The following is a 24,983-nucleotide window of genomic DNA, read 5'->3' as shown; positions in this document are numbered from 1 at the left end:
TACTGACTGAGCGGCTATTGAACATTTCTGTAGAATAATACATTCTTAAGAAACACACAAACACCACTTGGAAGAATGCACTTTCTGAAGAATAATACATTGTATCTTCAGAATAAATGTATTTTGCATTTGGCATATGGCATTAAGAAAACACACACATTTGAAAACCTTGGAATACACACAATCTGAAAATAAACACATTTATTCTTAAGACTTTTGGAATACACAAAACATATTGTGAAGAAACACTAACACATATTGTGAAATGTTTAATCCTTGGAATACAGAAATACATATTGTGAAAACCTTGGAATACACACAATCTGAAAGAAAAAAAAACGTTTGAATCTAAAAAAAAAACGTTTGAATCTAAAAAAAAAACGTTTGAATCTTTTATTTCTGACAATAAAAAAAACTTATTTTGAAAAACTTGGAATACACACAATCTGAAAAAAAACGTTTGAATCTTTTATTTTTTTTTGAAAAAAAATTAAAGCTTTTATTTTGAAAAAATTCTGAAAACTCCTCCCCTTCCGTAACCAGATGTCCCTCCCCTTCCGAAACCGGATGTCCCTCCCCTCAAAACCGGATGTCCCGCCTCCTTGAATCATCGACCAATCAGAGAAGGGGGCGGGACTTAGGGGGTCATACATCATCTAAAAAAGGGGGCGTGGCTGCAATCAATCAAACTAAAAGGGGCGTGGCTATATGCAGGTCTGACAGATATATATATATAAGGTCTGACAGAAGCTGGATCCTTAATCTCTCTCTCCTCTCCACCGGACACCCCCGCCCGCTGGTCCCTAAAGGCTGGCGTAGGTGGGCCTTTGAGGCGGTGCACGACCTGTCTCACCCCGGTAGGAAGTCTTTGAGCAGGTTGGTTTCACAGAAATGTGTGTGGCGAGGGCTCAAGAAAGACGTGATGACCTGGGTCGATGCATGTGTGGCCTGCCAACGGGCTAAGGTGCACCGACATACAGTATTAAGGCCCCGCTTGTGACATTCGCAGTCCCCGAGAGAAGATTCGATCATGTCAACGTTGACCTTGTGGGCCCGCTTCCCTCCTCTCACGGGTTTACCTACCTGTTTACTATGGTGGACAGCATAGGCGGCGGAGGGGCGTATGATCTAGGTAGGCTGTAATGGGAACTCCCCCTCACGCGTAGCGCTAGAAAAATTTGACCTTTTATTTTTGGTTTCACGCAAACTGTCCAGGTTCTGATTTCATATACACACACACTACTAGGCTATACTACAGCGAGCCCCACTCATTTATATATAGTGCAAATTAAGTGTTCAAATGAAGGCATCCAATAATATATGAACCATTGTCTTACCTTAATGCAGATAAATGCGACGTTTCGTCTTGGTGAGAATTGAATCACAAGTTGCAATGAAGTGAACGTTTTTCGTAATTTAGATCTCATCATGCTTTGAAAACAATGTACATACAGTAGCTCTAAAAAGTTTCCACGATTTGATGAACTCGGACTCTCATCATGTCCTCTTAGAGCAAGCCCTTGTTTGCCAAGATAAAACAACATACAGCCTCAGGTGATCGCTAGTTATGCCTCCTCGCTTCTCTACAAAGCGATCGGCGGGCTGAAATTCAGAACACAGATGTTTGCTTTACTCTGCCTGCGGCATCAGATTCAGGATGATCATGTGAATGATGTGATTGGCCACATTATTTAACCTGAGCCTATGCGTGATTGGTTACTGCCTGTATACCTGGAATGTTAAACGCTGCCACAGAATGACACCTTCGTCGTTGACACCTCGGCCAGCGAGCCGGCTGCAGCACAAGACACACACTAGCCAGCAGCCTGCGCATATATAGTATATACATTTCAACAGTGGCGGCGGTGCTTTGTGGTTCGCAGTTCACGTTAATAGGTCGAGTTGAAAATGTAATGCTCTGAGATGCTCTGGAGCAGGGGTCGGGAACCTATGGCTCGCGAGCCATATATGGCTCTTCTGGTGACAGCATATGGCTCCCAGACATTTTTGAGAAAAAAAAAAAAAAAAAAATTTTTTTTTTTTTATATACTTGTGATATTTCTTAATAATACGGTGTCATTTTAAAGTAAACAGAAATTTGTTTTGAAGATACAGCTAATAGTATCTGTAGCTGAAGATATAGCGAGCAGAGCTGGCGAGGGAACACAAGTGGACAGAAATTAAAAATCTTCAACCTGAAGACCAGCTGATTCTTAAAACTTGGAACGAGCTTCCTGTGACATACCACACAATGCAGCGTGAGTATTGCCGTATTGACCATGTTTGGCTCTACATATGCATATGGGCAGTCATTCTCGCATATGAGGAACATTAAGACCAACCTACGCTCACGTTTAACTGATGGAAGCCTCAACGCCTGCATGAAGCTCAATCTCAGCACGTATGAACCAGATTACAAGGCCATCAGCAAAACCATGCAGCACCAGAAGTCGCATTAAAAGTAAGACATATTTAATTTATTATACGTTAAAAATACTATATGGCTCTCAATGAAATATATTTAGAAATATTTGGCTTTTATGGCTCTCCCAGTCAAAAAGGTTCCTGACCCCTGCTCTGGAGCAATCTCTCTCGGTCTCTCGGATCAATCAAATCAAATAATTAACACATGTATGTTGTCATTTTAAACAACTCACCATTCATTCATTATGCATCAGCAGCAGCTAAATTATGTTTATAATGTTTATACAAACGGTGCGTGCGATGTGATTGGTACAGACAGTACTGGATGCATTGCGGTCTGGAATGTCAACTGTGTCACCACACCTACCCATTGACACCTCCGTCGGGGCGACCCCCCCCCCCCCCCCCCACACACACACACAGACAGGCTGCCTAATTCTGCAGTATGCCCAATATTATTTATATATAAATGCTAAATATTTACATCAGACATGTACAGACAATGTACAAACAAACAATAATTCTACATATTAGGTACAGGCAAGCATATGGTGTTCTGCAGGGATGTTGTTGACAAGTTCTTTTTTAACCATGTTTTGAAGTGGGGGTGGGTGGGGGCTCCTGCCAGTCTTCAGTGTATTCAGGCCGTCTGGAATGTTAAGTGTCACCACACCTATCCATTGACGGACCCCAGCCCCCCCACACACACACAGGTACACAGGGGAAAAAATAAAGGCTAAAATTTTTTTTTTTTTAAATAAATAAAAATAATGTGTCGACTGGTCTGGGAAGGCACAGCCTGCCCCAGCCTTATACAACCGCCGCCCATGGTGGACAGGACCACCCGATGGCCGGAAGCCGTTCCCCTCGCCTCGACATCTTCTTCCGACGTGGCCCGCACCTTTATCAGCACGTGGGTCGCACGTTTCGGGACCCCGTCCGACCTCACCTCCGACCGGGGCTCACAATTTACCTCGGAGCTCCGGAACGCGGTCGCCAGCGGCCTGGGGGTTAAGCTGCACCGTATCACCGCGTACCACCCTCAGGCCAACGGGCTATGCGAACGCTTCCACCGGTCCATGAAGGCAGCCCCCGGTTCTCCACACACGCTGAGGCCGGAGAGTTGTTCCCCCCCGCCGGGGGGATTTTGACTATGGGTGAATTCTGGGGGGGCTTGTGTAGTGATTGTACATAATTCACACAGAACTGTTGTTGGGAATATTGGTTCCCCCCCAACGATTTAGGGTGTGGCACTTCCTGCCACCGGCATTCATGCTATCTATCGAGTCATGTACGTCGACATGTTGTTTTACTGATGAATATTAAAGGAGTTACGTTGAGCTTCGAGACACGGCCTCCGACTCCTATCTCTCAGCACTACAAAGGATACATTTATTTTCATTATTTATTTTTTGCTCATTTCAGAGGTGCAAGTTCAAATACAGAACGAGGGGAGGAGGAGGGGGATGGATAGTGTTAATTAATTAATTAAATATATATATATATTTAAACGACTGGTCAGCAGTGGTCACGTGGGCCATTGGGAATTTCCTGATAACCAGCTAGCTAACACAACAAGTCGAGACAATGTGAAACATATCTATTGTTCACCAGTTGATGGTTTAAAAAAAAAGTTTTTTAGTTACAAAGTCTAGACTCAACGTTGCCTTTCATAATCCAGCTGGGCAGCATTCTAGCTGACTCGACACTTATCTGAACGGCGGCGACACAGAGTAGAAGACGACGACAACAACAACGACACTCCTCCACTCCGCAAGAGAAGAAGAATAAGAATAAGAAGAAGTGAAGTGACAGTTAGCACCATAGCACCACTATACTGTAGTCTACTGTAGCTGCTGCAGCGAGAAGAAGAAGAAGAAGAAGAAGAAGAAGAAGAAGAAGAAGAAGAAGAAGAAGAAGTGAAGTGAGTGACAGTTAGCAGTGGCACTACTATACTCACTGTAGTAGTTTACTGTAGCTGCTGCTGCAGCGCGAGCCCGGTCTAACCGGTAACCCTTTCACTGCCGCACTACCAAAACGGTTAACCCTTTCACTGCGACAACAACAATACACAGAAGGTTAACCCTTTCACTGCCACTACACGACAGCCGATTTTAAAACCCTTTCACTGCCCACACGACAGGAGATAGTAGTGATAGTGTGATAGTAAAGGGTTAACCTTCTGTCGTGTGGCAGTGAAAGGGTTAAACCAGTCCCCGGTGCCACGCGCCAGAAGAACCATCATCAACGTGTGGAGCACGAAGAAGAAGTGAGTGACAGCTGTGCTGCAGCGCGAGCCCCGTCTAACCAGCTGTAGCAGCGCGAGCCCCGTCGAACCGGTAACGTTAAACCAGCGCCACGCGCCAGAAGAAGCATCACCGACGTGGAGGGAGCGCGAGACGACAGGAGAGAGAGGGGATGTGGTGGTGGTGGGCACGCTGTTGACAGTTACTGCTGCGACCCAGAGAGGAGGAGGACACACACACCGACAACACTCCCGACTCCCCGAGAAGAAGCTACAAGGAATGTAGCTTGTGATAAAAAGGTATGCCCGTTTTGTTTTAGTACGACACGGCGAAGTTATTATTATAGCACATTATACTTTTCAGAGAAAAAGTTCACGTCTGGTTTGTCGGTAAAAAAGAAAGTTGGGGATATTGTCGTCATTGAACACATGACAGACAGAGCCGCTACAGTTCCAACTAGGCTATATAATATAACTTAATACGAAGTATCATGCTGTCGAGACGGTGGCTAAATATGGGATTGTTAGCAGCAACCCACTGTCAGGATGTTAAACAAGAGACAATAATTAGGGGGATATTAAACCTCCCTCTTGAACACGGATAACGCTGATCCTGTGAGTCACAGTCTACATAAACACTGCATGTTTTAGTGACAGTGTCTACCGTTTGGTTGTGGACTCGGGGGATTATTTATTATTGATCATTGCCAAAAAAATGCAAAGTTGTCGAAAGTTCAACTCCACTGCTCTGTCGTATGATCGAATTATGGATTATGCTCGACAGCCTATTTGCCTATGAACCACTTTGCTGCAAGGCAAGACACCCACTCATCACCATCAATAGACCTATAAATTACTGTAGTAGTCGCTGAAAAACAACCCCTTTCCTCCCTTCCTTCCAGCTGTCTGATGCGTTTATGATGAATTGAAAATGGGGGACCCTGATGTAAACAAGACGAAAGTCTTTCTCTGGTCTGCATCCCCTTAACAATTGTATGTATTGAGATGTACTGTACTGTACCCATTCTGCAATCTGTTAATAAACTTTTCAATCAATCAATCAATCAGTCTCTCTGCCAAGTCAACAGACCGGCCAGATATCCATTAGGGAAATTAGAGCTACTACTACTTTCCCTGACCGAATAGCTGTACTAGGAGGGCCAAGAGGTCAGCTAATCAATTTCCATTAACTAGGTCTTGGAAGACTAGCGTTTGGCTGTACATTCTAACCACCAAAGGCAGATTGATTGATTGATTGAAAACTTTATTAATTGATTGCAGAATGGGTACAGTACAGCTCAATACATACAATTGTTAAGGGGATGCAGACCAGAGAAAGACGTTCGTCTTGTTTACATCAGGGTCCCATCAGGGATGAGGTCTTGGTAGTAATGGATTACAATGTAACGCTAACTGGATTACAGTAATTAGGTCTAAATAATAAAAAAAAAAAAATGAAAATGTAAACTGATTACAGAAAAATGCAGTAATCATGTTACAGATACCTTTTAAATCAGCTACTAACTTGAATACTCAGAAGCATGTTTGAATGGGTAAAATGCACTCTGATGGTGATAATAAGGACATTATTAGATTGTAGACAATGATACTAACGTCATTCAAATGACAGTGTGTACATTGGAATAGCCTAAATTGTCAGTTTTTACCTTTTCATTTCTGTGCCTCAGAAGCAAAGTAACCCTAAAGTATTCAAATGTAATCCACTTATGTTACTGTGTTTCGGGAGCAATCCAACCGATTACATTACGCATCACTATACCTGTTGGCAGGTCATCAGTAATCAGTTACTGGACTACATTTTCTTTTTTCCCTAACCCTGCCAAGAGGCAAATAATGCAGCAATTACCTAAGCGTTTACATTTTCTATAGACAGACTGAAGCTATTTGCGTCAGCGTTGTGTCAGAGGACTCCTGATTAGAAGGCGTCTCTATCCAACGTTCAGCCCTGACCTCCATCATCGCACGCCTCTGCCTGGCTGACTCGGTTGAAATGGCGTCCCCTCCGTGTTGTATATGCCGAGTGTAATCACAGAAGAGAGTTTGTTTGTGTTGCTAAGAGGCACCGCTGTTTACATGGAGCGAACTCTCCTTTTCGGCGTTCACAGTTTGACGTGTCCAGCTGGTCTGGCATTTTTCTCTGACGGCATGTTGTGGACCACAGATGGTGGACGGCTGTCTTTCTGTCTCGCTCTTTCTTTCATTCATTCATTCTCTCTCTCTCCTGTGAATGGTATCAATGAGTGCGTCCCGATCTGCACCGATATATCCTGTTATACTGACCTGACCTGTTTATCTGACCTATCTCTGACCTATCTCAAACAGAATCTGGCCCATCTCAAATCGCTTCAAGGCAAGCAACGCTTGTGATTGGAGGATCACGAAAAGAGCGCCTGTTTTGAGATGGGCCAATATTATCAACAGGATATATCTCAAAACCTGCCCCTTTCCCCCCCGATCCTCCAATCGCAACTGCCGCTTCGAGGGAAGCAACAGCTGTGATTGGAGAATCAAGAAAAGAGGGCCTATTTTGAGATGGGCCAATATTATGAACAGGATATATCTCAAAACCCGCCCTTTCCCCCCCGATCCTCCAATCGCAACTGCCGCTTCGAGGGAAGCAACAGCTGTGATTGGAGAATCAAGAAAAGAGGGAGTGGCTTGAGATGGGTCAATTGGGATAGTTGGCTCATGTATCGTGTCCCTGTTTACAATAACTCAGGGAAGTTCTTATACCGATTATGAGAACCCTGAATAAGACTGACTCTGGGATACTATATACTTTTAATTTTTTTATTTTATTTAACCAGGAAAGTCACATTGAGATAAAAAATCTCTTTTTCAAGACAAGCTGCAGCAAAGGAATACAAAATTGCACATAAATACAAAAAACCAACAACAAATTACTAGGGCTGACCTTCGATTTTTTTTGGAATTCGAAGCTTCGGGGCCGAGATTCGATTTTAATTCGAAGCTTTGAGATAAAAAATAAAAATAAAAATAAAGTATAATTAAAAAAAAAATTTGGGGGGGACTTGTACAGCACTTTGTTCAACTTTGTCAGTGCTGTAAAGTTTAAACCTTTTTAAATCTTAGACAAACAAAACACTTTGCTTTCATGAAATATTGTAAGCCGTCATTTGAGGCTTTATAAAAGCAGCACAATGAACACAAATCTGTCAGTGCCGAGTCCGACCTCATCTTAAATAACAAACAGCACTCATCTTAAATAACAAACAGCATTGCTTGTTGTAGTTAACACTTTAATCGCCGGAAACGCCGTAACTCGTCATTCCCCGCCATGCTCATTCTGCCGAAGACGCCGTAACACGTCTTTGATATCAATATTTCAAAAATCTGTGATCGAAATCATATTTCTCCCCCGGGGACCTGAGATATACTGCTGAGCTCCACTCAACTCTCTAAGGGTTCAAGAGCGCCATCTGGTGGCCGATCGGCAGATCGCCCAACAGGAAGTCATGTGGATCACTCGCTATCATTAGCAGGACTCCATCTTGACACAATGGATGTCGATCGGTTGCAAATAACTCGACAAACAACATGATTTGGACGTATATACTATTATACAACCTGGAAATGGATCGTGTATTTCTACATCCCATAATATGAATATCTCTGCTCCACGCTCATCGCCCAACGGCGCGAGGAAGATACGGTAAGATCCAGCGTTATTTTCCAACGTGTTCTTTACTAACTGCTCTGATGATCATATCACCCACACTAGATTAATGATATAACGTTGCCCACGGAATTATAAACGACCCCCCGCCCATCCGGTCAACATCAGATCATACGTAGTAACTCCTAGAAGCACGTCCAGTTGACATTTTTTATCTCGCACAGATTCCTACCAAACTGTATTTGATCATCAATATAATGCATTTAGGGCTATAAATCAAGTTCTGGAGAAAGCTGCAGAAAACGATAAAAACATACTTATACTTTAGACCGTATTTTAGTATGAATATGTGAATGAAAAAGTATAACGTTGCTACACCCTGAACAATAGATATAGGACATTGAATGGGCCATAATAATGTCAATTTAGCAATACAATTTAAAAAGTTATAGCCCTGCAAAGAAGGGGAACTTCTCCATAGACAAATAGAGATGGCGAGGGATGGTAAATTATGAATTTAACCATGGCGATCAAAGTGTTAACAAAGAGAGGCAGAGTTGATTTTGCAAAAAAAAAACATCATATATATATATTCTTTTTATAATCAAATTTTATTTTCATATTCGAATCCCATGCCCATCGAACGAAGCTTCGAAGTATTTAAGACAGCCCTACAAATGACACAAATACACTAAACAACCAATATCAGAGCCAGAGGCAACCTAGCAGGGCAGGCAGCAACAATAGACTATTAGGGCAAATCAAAACAACCACAGACCATTGATTCAGCCTCTAGTCCCTTCATGAGGCATTTAAAAGCATCCAGTGATACATAGTCAGAGAGTTTCAGGTCATTCTGTAACATGTTCCAAGCCGAGGGAGCTGAATAACTAAATGCTCTCTTTCCCATTTCAGTACGAACATTCGGAACAGACAATAGGAGCAAACTTTGAGAACGTAGAAAATTACTCTGAAAACTTTTCTGGACAATATACTACAAGTAAGTACACAAGTAAGGGGGGAGGAGACGGATAATTGCCTTGTAAATCAATATGTACCAATGCACAAGTCTGTGGGTGGCCAGTGCAGACCAGCCAACACGGGCATACAGGGTACAGTGATGATGAGTCAACCCTACATACAGGGTACAGAGTGATGATGAGTCAACCCTACATACTAGTGATGTGACGATTCATCGATTTGCATCGGTGCGCTGGCATACACGTTCACGATGCAAGTGCACCGGTGGAATAAGTCTGCGTCGGCAAAATGTCAGGCTGAACTCGCGATGCATCTTGTTGTAGCGTCTTTGCATCGGTCAAAAACCGATGCATTGATATAATTTCCTCTCATCCACTTGTCAGCAGTGCACTGTGACTGCACACACACACACACAGCAGATACTATTGCTTTGCTACTACATAAGGCGAGAGCCGCGTCACAGTTATCAACAAACAGTGGAAGTCGAGGAGACATGAATAGAATTGCTCAACATGCTAACGCTAGTAGCCTCTGGCTAACGCCAGTTAGCCGTTCAGCTAACGCTAAACTAGTGTCTAACTAAAGTGACTCTGCAACACCAGTAACATTAGTGAGGAGGGGGGGGGGGTATATTGAAGACGCTTGACAACAGGGGTTCAAAGATAACTTCACATTTATTGGTTATTCATTTCTTAATTATATCGCTTCATGCAATCCATCCAGGCTGGCTCGGTGTTGTTGACATAATGCTACGGTCGGAAAGTATATAGACGCATCCTAGTGACCTAGTCTAGTGTGTGACATCATCAACTGTCGACGGCCGCTCAGACGGGGAGGGTCTCTCTCTCTCTCTCTCTCTCTCTCTCTCTCTCTCTCTCTCTCTCTCTCGTGTGTTTTTATCTAAAGTGTATAGAAAAGACAGTTTATGCAAAAGTCTTCTTAGGCACCCAAGAGTTTTTATATAAATTGTCTTACAGTAGATTCTTTTATTTTTAATAATAATAAGCTGCATATAAGGAATACAACCAAATCCTCTGTCATACCATAAAATTGTATTATTTATTATTATTTTGCATCGTGTTGAATCGCATCGTATCCCCCCGAATCGCATTATGTTGAATCAAATCGTATCGAATCGTATCGTATCTCAACAGGGGGTGAATCATATCGCATCACATCGCCCGGTGCTTCAAATGTATCGTTAATGTATCGTATCGTTGGCACCGTATCGAGATGCACATCGCATCGGCCTCAGTGAGGAGATGCACATCCCTACTACATACAGGGTACCGTGATGATGAGTCAACCCTACATACAGGGTACCGTGATGATGAGTCAACCCTACATACAGGTACAGTGATGATGAGTCAACCCTACATACAGGGTACCGTGATGATGAGTCAACCCTACATACAGGGTACCATGATGAGTCAACCCTACATACAGGGTAGTGATGAGTTGACCCTACATACAGGGTAGTGATGAGTCAGCGCTTTACAATTTGTCACAAACCTCAACAAGCTGTGATAGATAGTCAATAATACTCCGACACTGAGACGACGCGTGTATGTACAGAACATCACCGTAATCAAGCACAGGCATAAAAGTTGCAATAACAAGCCTTCTTTCAGCCTCAAATGAGAAACAAGCTCTTTATTTCAGTCTCGATTCGATTTTGATTTCAAGTTTCTATGGATTCATTTGGGCTTAGATGGCTCTGGTTTTCAGCACCTGCCGTTGTTGTCAAAAGATGTAATTAGGTCAACACGAGTTTCCATTGTTAGTTCAGCAGAAACTAGAGACATCTGCAGAAATAATGTTTAGCGAAAATGTTCACACATCCACTGAAAAAAGGCATACTGTAGAGGCAGTGCCGGGTCGAGGACCGGGTGTCCAAATCCACCACTTGATTTTACTTTAGATTTTAAGTTGACGATGGATTGGATTTCCCCTAGTGCCTGAGGCAAAATACACAACATGCAGCACAACTGATTCCATTTCCTGTTTTGTTTTGCCTTGACTTCTTTGTCACCTCCGTTTCCTTGGTAGTTCAGAATGTTCTGTTCTAGGGCCATCTGCGATTGGGACATACTGTATATAACGAGCTGAAGATGCATACAGCTTATTCTAAATATGCTGCTGCATTCTGCTGTTTGGTCTTAGACCACCAAGGATTCTTGTCAGTCCATATACCGGTATGTCGATTTGTTTTTCCCATGATGAATGAATTAGCTTATTTTCTGAAAAGCATGTCTCTGGTAAACACTCGATTTTAAAGCGATCCCTCTGCATTATTGCATACTTGTGGAAAACTAAAATTTGACAGATTGGTCAGAAAAGAGTTTCTTTAGTGGAGGCCCTAGATTTTTTTGTATGTTTAGTAAAAGCATTCACGGTGAAGTCCTGTTTGACAGGTGGTGGTGTGAGGAATGTCTTTCACCAGAATTCACTTTCCTACATTCCAGGCCCCGGGTTCAGTGATCTTTTACTCATCCCCTCTTGACTGATAAAATCTGCCCTTTGTTCCCCCGCCATTGTCAAACTTGTTTACTACACTGTGGTGTGTGAGCCGTTAGGGCTGGGAAACTTTTGAGAATTTCACAATTTAAACATAATTTCTTTCCTCTGGGTCGTGATTAAAAAAATAATCGTGACGTTGTCTTTTCGTTCGGATGAAACTTTACAGTCTGTAGGACTAGGCTTGACGCGGTAGTCGGTAGGGTTGGGTACCGTTCATATTTGAACCGATACCGGTACCTGAGAATCTATACCGGTAGCTGGCTGTACCTTTTTTGGTACTTTCATTATAAATAATGTTAATAAAAATGTTATTTCAGACAGTTGTAAAACTAAACTAAAGTCTAAACTTCTCAATTTGAACATTGTTATCACACCACACAAACTAAAACCTTTCCCTACCTCCCTCTCCCAAACCGTTACTACAACAATTTTTTTTATGTTGCATGATCATGTTTACATGTATTATTTTTAAAGTTTTCAAATATCAACATTATCTGGCCATCCTCAGTAAATACTATCAAACTCCTCTGACCTCATCCAAAGACCAGAGATGGAAAACACACACACACACGCATCGCACACGCACATGCACACACGGAACAAAATAAGCACCCGCCAAACGCCAATGGCGTGTAGATTTCCTCTTTGGCTGGTAAATTACAGAGGCTACCCGGCCACTCTGGCGTGTAAAATAATTGGGAGCCATATGAGCATATTAGAGTATTATATCAGGGCTATACAGTGCAAGCATTTCACTCGCATTTGCCTCTAAAAATAGATTTGTGCGAACCGGGAAAATCATTTAGGAGCACAGTGTGCGAGTAATAGTCTTGCGCAGTGGGCGTCTCAACTGCGCGATTGTCATTTCATAATAGAGACGGAGCAGCGTGGACCAGCTCTGTAACAACTCATCTCGAGTCTGCTTCTATGTGCAACGAAAACTCTGCGAGCAGCAGTTCCAATAGACCTGTCGCTAAACCACGCCCCCTTTGAAAACTCGGTCAAGCTAAGCCGACCGTGGATGACTCTCGTTGACGATGGCCGTAGGCAATGTTCCCTCTAATTTATTTTCGGTCTGAGCAAACACTCAAACCTCCTGAGCAGACATCAGCAACTACTGAGCAACATACGTCACCTGCAAATTAACCGGTTAGTTGATAAGCGGCAGTTTGTGAAAAATCTGAGAATCTTAATTTCCCTCAATGTCTAACGTAAAAATATATACATTTTGCTGATACACAGAGAAATAATACAAAAAGGCATATTATATTCCTTAATCAAATATTTATTTGACCACTAATTGACGATACAGAGCAAAGTCCTTCTTTGGTGTGAGTCGTGTCACTAACTTTTGTCTTTTTAGGAGGCTGACTCGTCATTATTTTATTAAGTGAATTATAATGCGACTTCAAGGGTGACCATATTGTGATTATTTTTTAAAGAGGACACTCTGCCTTCAGCCTCAAGATACTTAATGATACTCAAAGTTTACTCAAAGATGCCTTATCATTATAATATATTTAAAGTATGCCTCCTCTGTATTGATATAAAATTATTGTTTATATAATTTTATAATACAAAATAATATCTCTCTAGAACCAAAGTTACTCAACATGCTGTATTATGCCTAAAGTAATCTATCTGACAAATCTCAAGAAAATAACAAAATCAACCTATGACAAAATAATATATATTTTCAAGTCTTACTGGACAAAATAAATAACAAGAAAAATATGAAGTAATGTTCTAAATAATACCTCTTCTGTATTAGAAAATCCAGCTTTAAAAAATATATCTTTGTATCTTTTCAATGTAATGTATATTATAAAACAGTAATCTCACAAAGATACTAATTTAAAAGTGCACTATGCAGTTTCAGATTTGTTGCAATTAGTGTACTAAACTAATTTATTACACACATAATCCTTAGAATGATTGTATCATAAGCATCTTATCAAACCAAAACATCATTTTGAGGCATCAAAATAGTTTTCAATTATTTTCTTTCTCTCTGTATAGCTGCATTCTTCAATCAATTCGGTCAACTTTGCCATCAAACTCTCGCCTCGCACTGCTTTGTTTGTAATGTTTTTCTGTGTCCATGTGAGCTTTGAGATCGCCAGCACCTTTATTAGACACAGAAACATATGGTCAAGCTTTGCAACATGAATGACCACAAGGTGGCGCGATACAACGTAAGGAGGACAGTGTCAGAGGCCAAACGACGCTACAGGGATAAAATTGAACTCCAGTTTGAACAAGCTGACTCTAGAGCTATGTGGCAGGGGCTCAAAACGATGACAGACTACAAAGGCGCCTCCCTCAAACTGAACAGTGACATCTCCTTAGCAAATGACCTCAATACCTTCTATGCAAGGTTTGATGCTGGTAATAACAACACCAGCTCACAAGCCTCGGCAATGGGGGGGGGGGGGTCGGCTGCTGATGGAGGCGCAGTGTTCAGGGTAACAGAGCATGAGGTGAGGCGGACCTTTAAAAAAGTGAATATCAGGAAGGCAGCAGGTCCAGACGGCATCCCCGGCCGCGTCCTAAAAGTCTGTGCCGACCAACTGGCCCCAGTATTCACTGACATATTTAACCTGTCCTTAGAACAGGCTGTCATCCCCACCTGCCTGAAGAAGTCCACTATTATCCCTGTACCCAAAAAATCCAAGCCTGCTTGCCTCAACGACTACCGCCCTGTAGCTCTCACCTCCATAGCCATGAAGTGCTTTGAGAAGCTAGTAAAGGGCTACATCTGCTCCTCCCTCCCCATCAACATGGACCCCCTGCAATTTGCATACCGCCCCAACAGGTCCACGGAGGACGCCATATCCCATGTGCTGCACACAGCAGCATCACACCTGGACAAGAGGCAGGGGAACTATGTGAGAATGCTATTCATCAACTACAGCTCGGCATTCAATACCATAGTCCCCTCCATACTCATAGCCAAGCTCAGGGACCTGGGCTTGGGCTATGACCTCTGCCAGTGGGTCTTGGACTTCCTGACTGGCAGACCCCAGGTGGTGAGAGCAGGCAACTGCACCTCCTCATCCATCACCCTCAACATAGGGGCCCCCCAGGGCTGTGTTCTGAGTCCCCTCCTCTACTCCCTGTACACACACGACTGTGTGGCTCAGCGGAGTAGCAATACAATCGTCAAATTTGCTGACGACACAGTGGTGGTGGGCCTGATCTCTGCCAACGACGAGAGGGCCTACCTGGAAGAGGTCAAGGTCCTGGCGGGATGGTGCCAGGAAAACAGCCTCTCCCTGAACGTCAGCAAAACAAAGGAGATGATTGTGGACTTCAGGAGGTCGGGGGTCAAGGACTACAGCCCCCTCAGCATCGACGGGGCACCGGTTGAGAGAGTCAACAGCTTTAAGTACCTCGGAGCCTACATATCCGAGGACTTGACATGGACCACACACATTAACAGTGTTGTGAAGAAGGCACGACAACGCCTCTACTTCCTCAGGCGCCTAAGGAAGTTCCAAGTCAGCCAGAAGATCCTTAAGAACTTCTACTCATGTACAATAGAGAGCATCTTGACCGGCAACATCACCTCCTGGTTTGGGAATAGCACTGCACAAGACCAAAGCAGACTACAAAGAGTGACACGTTCAGCCGAACGCACAATTGGAGGGGGGCTCCCCACCCTCCAGAACATTTACTACAAGCGTTGCAAGGGCAAGGCTAAGAGAATCATTAAAGACTCCAGTCACCCGAACAACTGCCTCTTTGAACTGCTGCGGTCAGGCAAGCGATACAGGAGTCTCAAGGCGAGCACAGAAAGACTCAGAAGAAGCTTCTATCCCCAGGCCATCAGGCTGCTAAACGAACAATGAATGAACACTACACAACAACAACCACCAAACGCACATAGCACACACATCCACACGCACACACTCACTTTAAACAAACACACTGTAGCACCCACTCCACACACTTATAGCACACACCCACTTTAAACAAACACACTGTAGCACCCACTCCCCACACTTTATATTTATGGATGAAGGATTGCACTACAACTCGTACACCTTACTGTAAATTGTACCTAAAATTGTACCTCATCCCATTTCTGCTTTGCACTAGATAGTACTGTACATTAGTACACTGCATAGTATTGTGTATTGTATATTATATGGTAACTCAGAACATTGTACATATGTCTATACCGAACACTGTGACCTCATTTTCTTCTTCTAAATTCATGCTATATTATGTTATTATGTTATTTGATACTATCTTGTCTAGCACAGTCTCTGGAGCGTAACAGTAAGAAGCATTTTGTATGAAAGTATTCTGTACTTCTGTATGACAACTATTAAAGAACTTGAACTTGAACTTGAACTTGAACTTGCACTCGTTGCACTCCGCTTCCAATTAAACTCGCCCGGGACGATAAATTGGGAATTTTCTCTGCAGTTCATCTGTAATGTACATTTTCGCGTTTGCATTGTGAGGAGCCAGCGATGCTGGTTGGATCTGTGCTTCCTGCTCTGTTGTCTGTGTGAGAGCGCAGTAGCGACGCCCACAAAGCACTGAAAGCGAGGCTTCTCTTGGTAACGTCACACGCAACAGGTTACCGTAGTATTCGGTGCAACGCGCCAGTCAATTTAACTACATGCATATTTTACACAAACGTTTCTGTGCGCAACAGATTTCAGATGTGCGCGGGAGCGTTTTGCCATGTGCGCACGGGCGCAGCTTAGGGGGAACATTGGCCGTAGGTAGCCCCTTTCCTGACTGATGCAAGCCTTGCTTCACAGTCACGAAAGGGGCTATGCCGCGGGAGATTTACCACAGCAGGTAATAGACCTGTTTTTTAAAGATAACACAAATATTTCATCTAGAAGCAGACAGAGAGGGTTACAATATGCAGTGGAAAAGTACGTTCATGAGATACCCATTTACCTTAGACCTCCATGGTGATGCAAGCATTAGCTATAGATAACGTCGCATTACTTACAGTTGACTTGATTGAAGATTACAAGAACTATGACGATAATCCATGATTATTACTATTGCTGATACATTTAGTTTAGTGGTCCAACGCAGTATACAAGCTAGACCAGACAGTTGTGTCACTACTAGTCACTAGAATGAGGAAAAAAGTGAGAGCTGTCACTTGCCAACAATCCTCATCCATAAAGGGGTGAGGCATCAGAGAATGGTATGCTGCACATTCTAGTGTACATCAGGTCAAATGATTGATTACACTAACTATAAATGTATAGTGATAGAGACCAAAGTAAAAAGACCTAATAATAAAATAGACCTAATAATAGGGGGCGACAGTGGCTTGGGAGTAGAGCAGTCGTCTGGTAATCCGGAGGTTCTCGGTTTGATTCTCGCTCCTCCCGGGCAGCGTGTCGAAGTGTCCTTGAGCAAGACACTGATGAGCAGGTTGGCACCTTGCATGGTTGCCTCCACCGTCGGTGTGTGAATGTGTGAGTGAATGGGTAAGATGTGAGAAACAAATTGTAAAGCGCTTTGGATAAAAGCGCTATATAAATACAGCCATTTACCAAAATACCTGTAAATCACAGTATATGGGTACAGGACATTTTCTTTTTCTTATAACTTTTCTTATAACACTAAGTATAAGTTATATTTAATATAAATATAAATAAATGCATATACAACACATTCTCAAGATAGATCACTCTGATTAGAAAAGAAAACCCACAACTAAAGTGTACATAAATAGCCACTATTTTTAATATATACAATAAATATACATGGATTTACAGTTACACAAATGGATGTATGATATAAACTGGAATAGCGAACAATATCATGTGTTGTTGTGATACATCTATGGTAATTTAACATTATATTCTTCTAGTACCTCCATTGTGGATTAATAGCCTGGTCTGTTGACATTTGCAATATCAGCAACTGTTGATGAAGATTAAGTACTTTAACATTGTAAACCAGCAATCTGAGGGACACAGAGCAGCATAACTGGACCACTTTAACAACCTTCAGGTCAATCGAGGGTTGAATGCACTGAAATACAAGAACACCCTATAGATTATGTACTGTACTTTTACTTTTGAAACTTAATACAGTACTGTAGTGATTGTAATGGTACATAATTCACCCACAGACCTATTGTTAGGAACATTCTAGAAAATTAGTGCCGCCCGAACATTCTGGAACGTGTGTGATGTCATGGCAGTACATTCTAGAACCTTAGGTATGCCCGATCATTCTGGAACGTTGGTGATGATGTCATAGTAGGACCTTCTAGAACATAGGTGTCAAACTCATGGCCCGCGGGCCAAATGTGGCCCGCCACGTCATTTGATGTGGCCCCCAAGAGCTATTTTTTTAACATTAATCTTGGGTTAAAAAATAGCGGCGTTAAAATAATTGTGGGTTAATGCGTTAATAAAGCTTTAACTTTGACAGCCTTAGTTATTACACATTCTTACACATGCATGTATGTTGAACATCTGAGGTATTGATGAAGTAACAAAGGAAAAAAGCCAAAAGCACTTACTCCTCAGACATTCTTTGACAATTTTACAGCCCAAAATACAAAAAAGATCCAGGCGGAATAGGTAACAAAGGGTTGAAGAAATATTATCTGAACTGTCGGATGCAAACTGGCTGTGTGACATAACCGAGCATCTCGCTCAATTGAATAAGAAGCTGTAGGGATGCAAACAAGTCCCACCCAAAACTTGACCAATATAGTTGTGAACTGAGACAACCCTTATTTTGTTACAGTTGTGTGTTCATGCAGACACATAATAGCAATTTCATTACGAATTGAAAATGGTGGACCCTGATGTAAACAAGTCGAAAGTCTTTCTCTGGTCTGCATCCCCTTAACAATTGTGTGTATTGAGCTGTACTGTACTGTACCCATTCTGCAATCTGTTAATTAAACTATCTTCCATTAGTTGGATGTATGGCCTCTGCAAGGTTGTGTGCAGCCATTTGTTTTTGTAACATCTGCTACATCTGTCCCACATGTTCTTTGCAGCTCAGTTGTTAGTTCTGCCTCTTGACTGTGACAAAAAGGTTTTGAACAAACATAATGTCATAGCTTGTATTTGATGATCTTCTTCTTTGTTATTTATTTGAATGGTTTGATTAATGGAGTAATATGGGGTTCTGATAAACTAAAATTATTTGTTAAAATAACATAAGCTAACATATATTTTTACATCTATGCAAATGCATATGCAATATGTATAACTTGAATAAGTAATAAATACAGAAACAACATGTTTAACAATATGTAAACGAGTAGCTACATTTATTTTACATTACATTAACATTTATACGGTATTTGGCCCTTTGAGGGCAACCATAATGCTGATGTGGCCCTCTGTGAAAATGAGTTTGACACCCCTGTTCTAGAACCTCTAACATTCCTATTAAATTTTAAGCATTCTTTAGCTTTCTAGTAATGTCCACCTTCCGGGGAGCCTGCTCCACAGGCCGGCACTCCTCATCTGGAGTAAGAGGGGAGGAGAGAGGGTGATGGATAAGGAGAGAGGGGTGATGGATAAGGGGAGAGGGATGAGGGGGAGAGGCAGTAACATCTCCAGCACACCTCATTCTGTGAAAAAAACACAAAAAGCTGAGTATTAGCTAAGCATAGACAGATAATAATAATAGTTCATTTATGGAGCATCTTTCATACATAAAATGCAGCTCAAAGTGGATTTTATTGATTCCTACAAACCGGTTGATACACTCACACTCATCTGTGGCCTTTTGGAATAAACCTAGTCAGCGTTAGAGTATGGTCAGGGTTAGCTTATGGTTATGGTTGGGGCTAGGTTATGGTTCTGTATATATAACCTTTATTTACCAGGGTAGGTTCGCTGAGCATGAATGCTCTTTTTCAGCAAAGCCCTGCTTCACATTCACACAGTTCCATTCACACCTGGGAGCTTTACCACTAGCTGGCTCTACTAGTACTAGCCCTGCTATCAATCCAGTCCAGAGTATAAGCTAACGTTATGATGCAGAAAGCTAACCTTATGATGCAGAAATATCTGCGGTATCGTTACATGTTGGCAGCTAACGTTAGCTAGCTGGGCTGGATATACGATAGCTAGTTCGCAGTCAAAGTCAAACGTTAGCAAACTAATAGTTTGGTCTACGTTTCTAATACATGACGTCAAATATTATGTCTTTATGAATTGACCTTACCTTTGAGCAAACATATAAGTGTCCTTGGTAATGGTAGCTGCTAACTTTAGCTAACTAGGCTGGATTATACAATAGCTAGTTCGCAGTCAAAGTCAAACGTTAGCAAACTAATAGTTTGGTCTACGTTTCTAATACATGCCGTCAAATATTATGGCTTTATGAATTGACCTTACCTTTGCGCAAACATAAGTGTCCTTGGTAATGGTCTTCACATTCAGTTGTGTATGTGGTCGACGACACAGTAGAATCCACCGCTTGCACTTTTCGTTTGGGCTTCGGAAAAGGTATGAAATATACTCCTCCATCCAGTCTTTCAGGGTACCTGGTGTCCGAATTACAGGTACCCCATGCACAGCGTTTCACCATCGGATATTATGTAGATAATAACATAAAACTGAACTCTTGACAGTGGTTTCGATCAAAGCCGTCTGGTTTGATACAGCCTACAATCCTAGTTGACCGAGGTTTGTGCAGCGAGGATTTTGCTGTGATATGATTGGACAAATTCTATTTTGGGGCGTGGTTTAGTGACAGGTCTATTGTCTAACATGCTTTGCATCCTCGCCAGTTATACCCACGTCGCGCTAAAAACATTAACTACTGTAATAGTATCTGCTAACTGAGTACTCCAATTAAGCTAACCTGCTAACGCTAACTACTGCTGACGCTAATCACTGGGGATGCTCAGAGGCATAGTGGGAGAAGAGAGGGCTGAGAATCTGTCTCTCTCCATCTATGTGTGTGTGTGTGTGATAGCATTTAAATGATAATGAATTAAATAATTGTATAAAGAATTTTCCATGTTCTGTCATCTAATAATATATTCCATTACCTTTCCTATCTGTATCAAAGTCAAAATGTTGGTATTGTGACAACACTACAACATACAAAAGCAGCTTGACAACCAATGTCCTTTGTGTCTAGTAGTAGGCATGGGCCAATGTCTGATTTTGGTGATATGTGCTATTGCACAGATGTTGACCATTAGTATGCACATGCACGCACAGTATAATATGCATGTAATAAATAGTTTGTTAATAAACTCTGTTACTTGAAAAATGTTCACTGTGCTCCTAAATTTATTAATTTTAATTTTATTTAGGAGCACATGTGCTCCCGGGGGAAAAGGTTAGCGTAGAGCCCTGTATATAGTAATAATAATAACATGGCGATATACTAAAAAGTTATTTCAAATTTTTGGCTGGTAAAAAAATCTGCCTGGCTGGTAGTTTTTTTAATCTACCAGCCACCTTGGCTAGTAACACACACACACACACACACACACACACACACACACACAGAGGGAGAATGGCTTATAGCAAACTGATTTTAGAATATTTCAGCTAATGAAATATGAAATGAAATGTTTATTATCATCAAACAGTTTGTTTTTAGAATTCTGGGTCTCAATGAATCCAAAATGTCAATGTGGTTAGAAGTGGTGGAGAGAATAAAAGCTAGCTTATAATGGTAGTGTCTGGTTAGGAGCGAGGGATAATGGAGGTACTATCCAATGGAGGGGTCCGGGAGGGGGGGGTTCGAGCTGGAGCATATATGTGTAGGTTTTTAGATAACAGGTATTAGGGGTATATCATATATAAGACGATTAACTAAAATGTGATTTCATTGGATGTGCACTGACAACTAATGCTTGTATATCTTATCGTGTGTTGTCATGTTTGTTTATGTGTTTGTTTAAAAAATTATAAAAAAATAAAATACAAGAATATTTCAGCTAATGAAATATGAAATGAAATGTTTATTATCATCAAACAGTTTGTTTTTATAGTGTAACATTTGGCTGCTTTAAGTCCTTGAACGTAGAGAGAGGGAGAGAGCGGCTCAGCCCCCCCCCCCTTCCTCACTAATGGACCTCGAAACTGGTGTCGCAGAGTATTTATCCGCTGTGAGCTTAAAATAAAAAATGCTAATTATTTTAGGAATTTGTGAATTGATTTTTAATCTGGGGTAGATACAATCTTGATTCTCAGTCTCTCCCCCCCCCCCATCTGACCCTCATGAACCAGTGTTTCCCCTAGGATTTTTTTCTATTTTTTTCAACTACTAGTGTTGTCGCGGGGCGCGCGTGTCACGGATACGTGGTGTCAACAGTGTCGTCATAGACGTGCGCAGTAAGGCGGTTGTTAGTATCGGTGCATTTCTCTACACTGAGCTGAAATGAAACGATTGCACATAAATTAGGTAAATAAATATTAACAATACAACACATAAATTAACTTATTTACAATTATACATACAGTAGTGACAACACACATATGAACTATTTACAATACAGGGAGGCACATACAACACTCATAACTATTTACAACCAGTGTCAGAGCGAGCGCACTCAAGTTGTTCGGAAATTCTGAGGGCTCAGTGCACACTGGATGCTCTGACCAAAGAGTCAGTTTATCAGAGCGGAGCAGATTTTCAGAGTGAATTTATTAACTCACCTTAACACATTAACTGCCACGCTTATATCCATCAATGTTTGATCACTGCCACCAATCTAAGTATATGGAGATGTTCACCTTCTTTGCAGGGCTATAACTTTTTAAATTGTATTGCTAAATTGACATTACTATGGCCCATTCAACATCGATTATCTATCGTTCAGGATGTAGGAACGTTTTACTTTTTCATTCACACATTCATACGAAAATACCGTCTAGTATAAATGTTTTCATCGTTTTCTTCAGTAATTCCTAGAACGTGAGATATAGGCATAAATGCATATATTAGATTATCAAATGCCGTTTGATACCGATCCACGCTATATTAAAAATTTCAACTGTACATGGTCCTAAACGTTATGACTGATCATGCGCGGGTGAACGGGGGGGGGTCGTTTATAATTCCGTGATCGTCGTTAAATGATTTATGTAGTATGGGTGATATATAGATCAGAGCAGTTTGCATCGATAATAATAAACAAAAACGCCTCCTCTTACCGTTGGGCGATGATACTGGCGCAAACAGATCCCAGTTATTTGATGGGGATTGAGGCGATCCATTTCCGGTTTGTATAATACTAATACACGCCCAAATCATGTCGATTATTGAGTTATGGCAGCGATCCATATCCACGGTGTGTGGCTAGAGTCCTGGGATGATATGCGAGTGGCCGGACGTAATTAGGAGACGCACCGATATCCAACCGGCATATCCGGTTTGGCAACTCGCCGATCATCCACCAGGTGGCAGTATTGAAGCGTTGCAGAGTTGTGCTGAGTCCCACAGCATCAGACACGGCTCTGAGTGAAATATGAATACCTTGGCGAAAATATGAAATATGATCAAAATAACGTCGTACGCCGTGATCTGGCAGATTTCACATGAAACCCGTTGTACGACGTCTTTGGCGCAGAAAGTGTTAACTAGGGCCCTATGAAATCCGTTTTTATCTTTTCCTGTTTTCGGATATATAATTTTTTTTCGGATTTCTCTGATTTAATATCTTTTTCCTTTGTAAAAAAACAAAACAATCAAAAATTATGTTTTTAACTAACTTTAACACATTGAGTGCCGACCACGAGATTAGTCGGGTTAACTCGCCATGCGTTGCGTGCCAAGGCCAGAGAAAACCAGAGAAAACGTTCTTTTATTAGCAATATCCATAAATTTTTCATCCATCCAGCCTGACGTTATCATTGGGAATGGGTCTGAGCTCGAAAAGGGCAAATACTGCCACCTATCGTCTCCCGGATGGTATTGCACATCATTGGATTTGATTGGGTGGGGCTGTGCATCAGAAAAAAAGTCCGGTCCGGGGTTTTCCCTTCTCTGGCAAGCAGTATCTGTTACCACATTCACTGGGGAGGCTCGGAGCAGCTTTTGATTGTGTTTTGGACTATAACGTTGGATCAATAAACACAATCAATATTTGGAATGGCGATCAGGAATTGGATTAATCTTTTTGCAGAACATCTGATGTGAGGTAAGGACTCTGTTACCAGTTTTGGGTTAATCAGATGTTTTTTTCACAGCGATCACAACGTGTGTGTGTGTGTGCGTAACGTTAGCGCTAAGCACGGCATGGATAATCGATTTTTCAGCCCGCTTCTCTAGCGTGCATAAGTACACATATACTATCGATAATCTAGCGTTTATTTGAAAACTATTCATAAATCAGCCGAAAAATGACAACGTGTTTTGTGTATTCCACTAAAGAGCTATTATCGTGGAATTTCTCTGGAATTACTAGAAATCTCCAAAACTATACTCGTATTTAAAACTGAAGTGTACCAATGAAAAAACAAGCAAGTCTGTCATTGATAAGCTAGGGGTGTTTTAGACCTATAGCCATACTTTAAGATATAGTTTAAGCCTTTGCAAATCCCCGACCTCCCATTGACTTCCTTATTGGCACGGTAGCCCTAATGCGTGTTGCTTTTTAACAGCAGTGCAAGAATGTGACAATTTGACCATGTGACCGCGGCAACGCGGGAGAGCGGCAGTGCGGAAATAGGCTGTCTCTAAGACAAACTCTAACCTTAACCAGCTCCTTAACAGCGCCTAAACTTAACCGTTCTAACCTTAACCAACTCCGAAACAATGCCTAACCTTAACCTTAACCATGCCTAACCTTAACCTTAACCATAGAAAGAATATTGCCATTCTCTAAGACAAACTCTAACCTTAACCAGCTCCTTAACAGAGCCTAAACTTAACCGTTCTAACCTTAACCAACTCCGAAACAATGCCTAACCTTAACCTTAACCATAACCATGCCTAACCTTAACCGGCGAAAGAATACACATTAAAAAAAAAAACACGTTAAATAAAAAAATGTCATGGGATTCGAACTCGTCAACAACGGACCGCAGGACCGCTGCGCTGCCAGGTGAGCTGAGCGCCGAATGAAAATCATGGCGATTAGGGCGGTTACATAATTCCGCAAGCTCTGCCGCTCCGCGGTTGCCGCGCCTGCCGCGGGGCGTGTCGCAGCCAATCAGGGAAAACGCG

At 41.9% G+C, this 24,983-nt stretch overlaps 1 protein-coding gene across 1 annotated transcript in view; it reads left to right on the top strand.

The window, feature by feature from the left end:
• Window positions 1–4,202: 4,202 nt before the first annotated feature.
• Window positions 4,203–24,983, top strand: part of poc1bl (POC1 centriolar protein homolog B (Chlamydomonas), like) — a 157,444-nt gene continuing 136,663 nt past the window's right edge. Inside the window, exon 1 of the mRNA XM_084312583.1 lies at window positions 4,203–4,969. The gene's annotated coding sequence lies outside the window, so the exon portion shown is untranslated. The remainder of the gene's footprint in view (window positions 4,970–24,983) is intronic.

Source organism: Notolepis coatsorum (genome assembly GCF_963971535.1).
Source record: "Notolepis coatsorum genome assembly, chromosome: 4".
NCBI classification, from domain to species: Eukaryota; Metazoa; Chordata; class Actinopteri; order Aulopiformes; family Paralepididae; genus Notolepis; species Notolepis coatsorum.
Note: the sequence above shows the minus strand (reverse complement) of the source record. Positions and strands in the feature narration are given on the sequence as shown.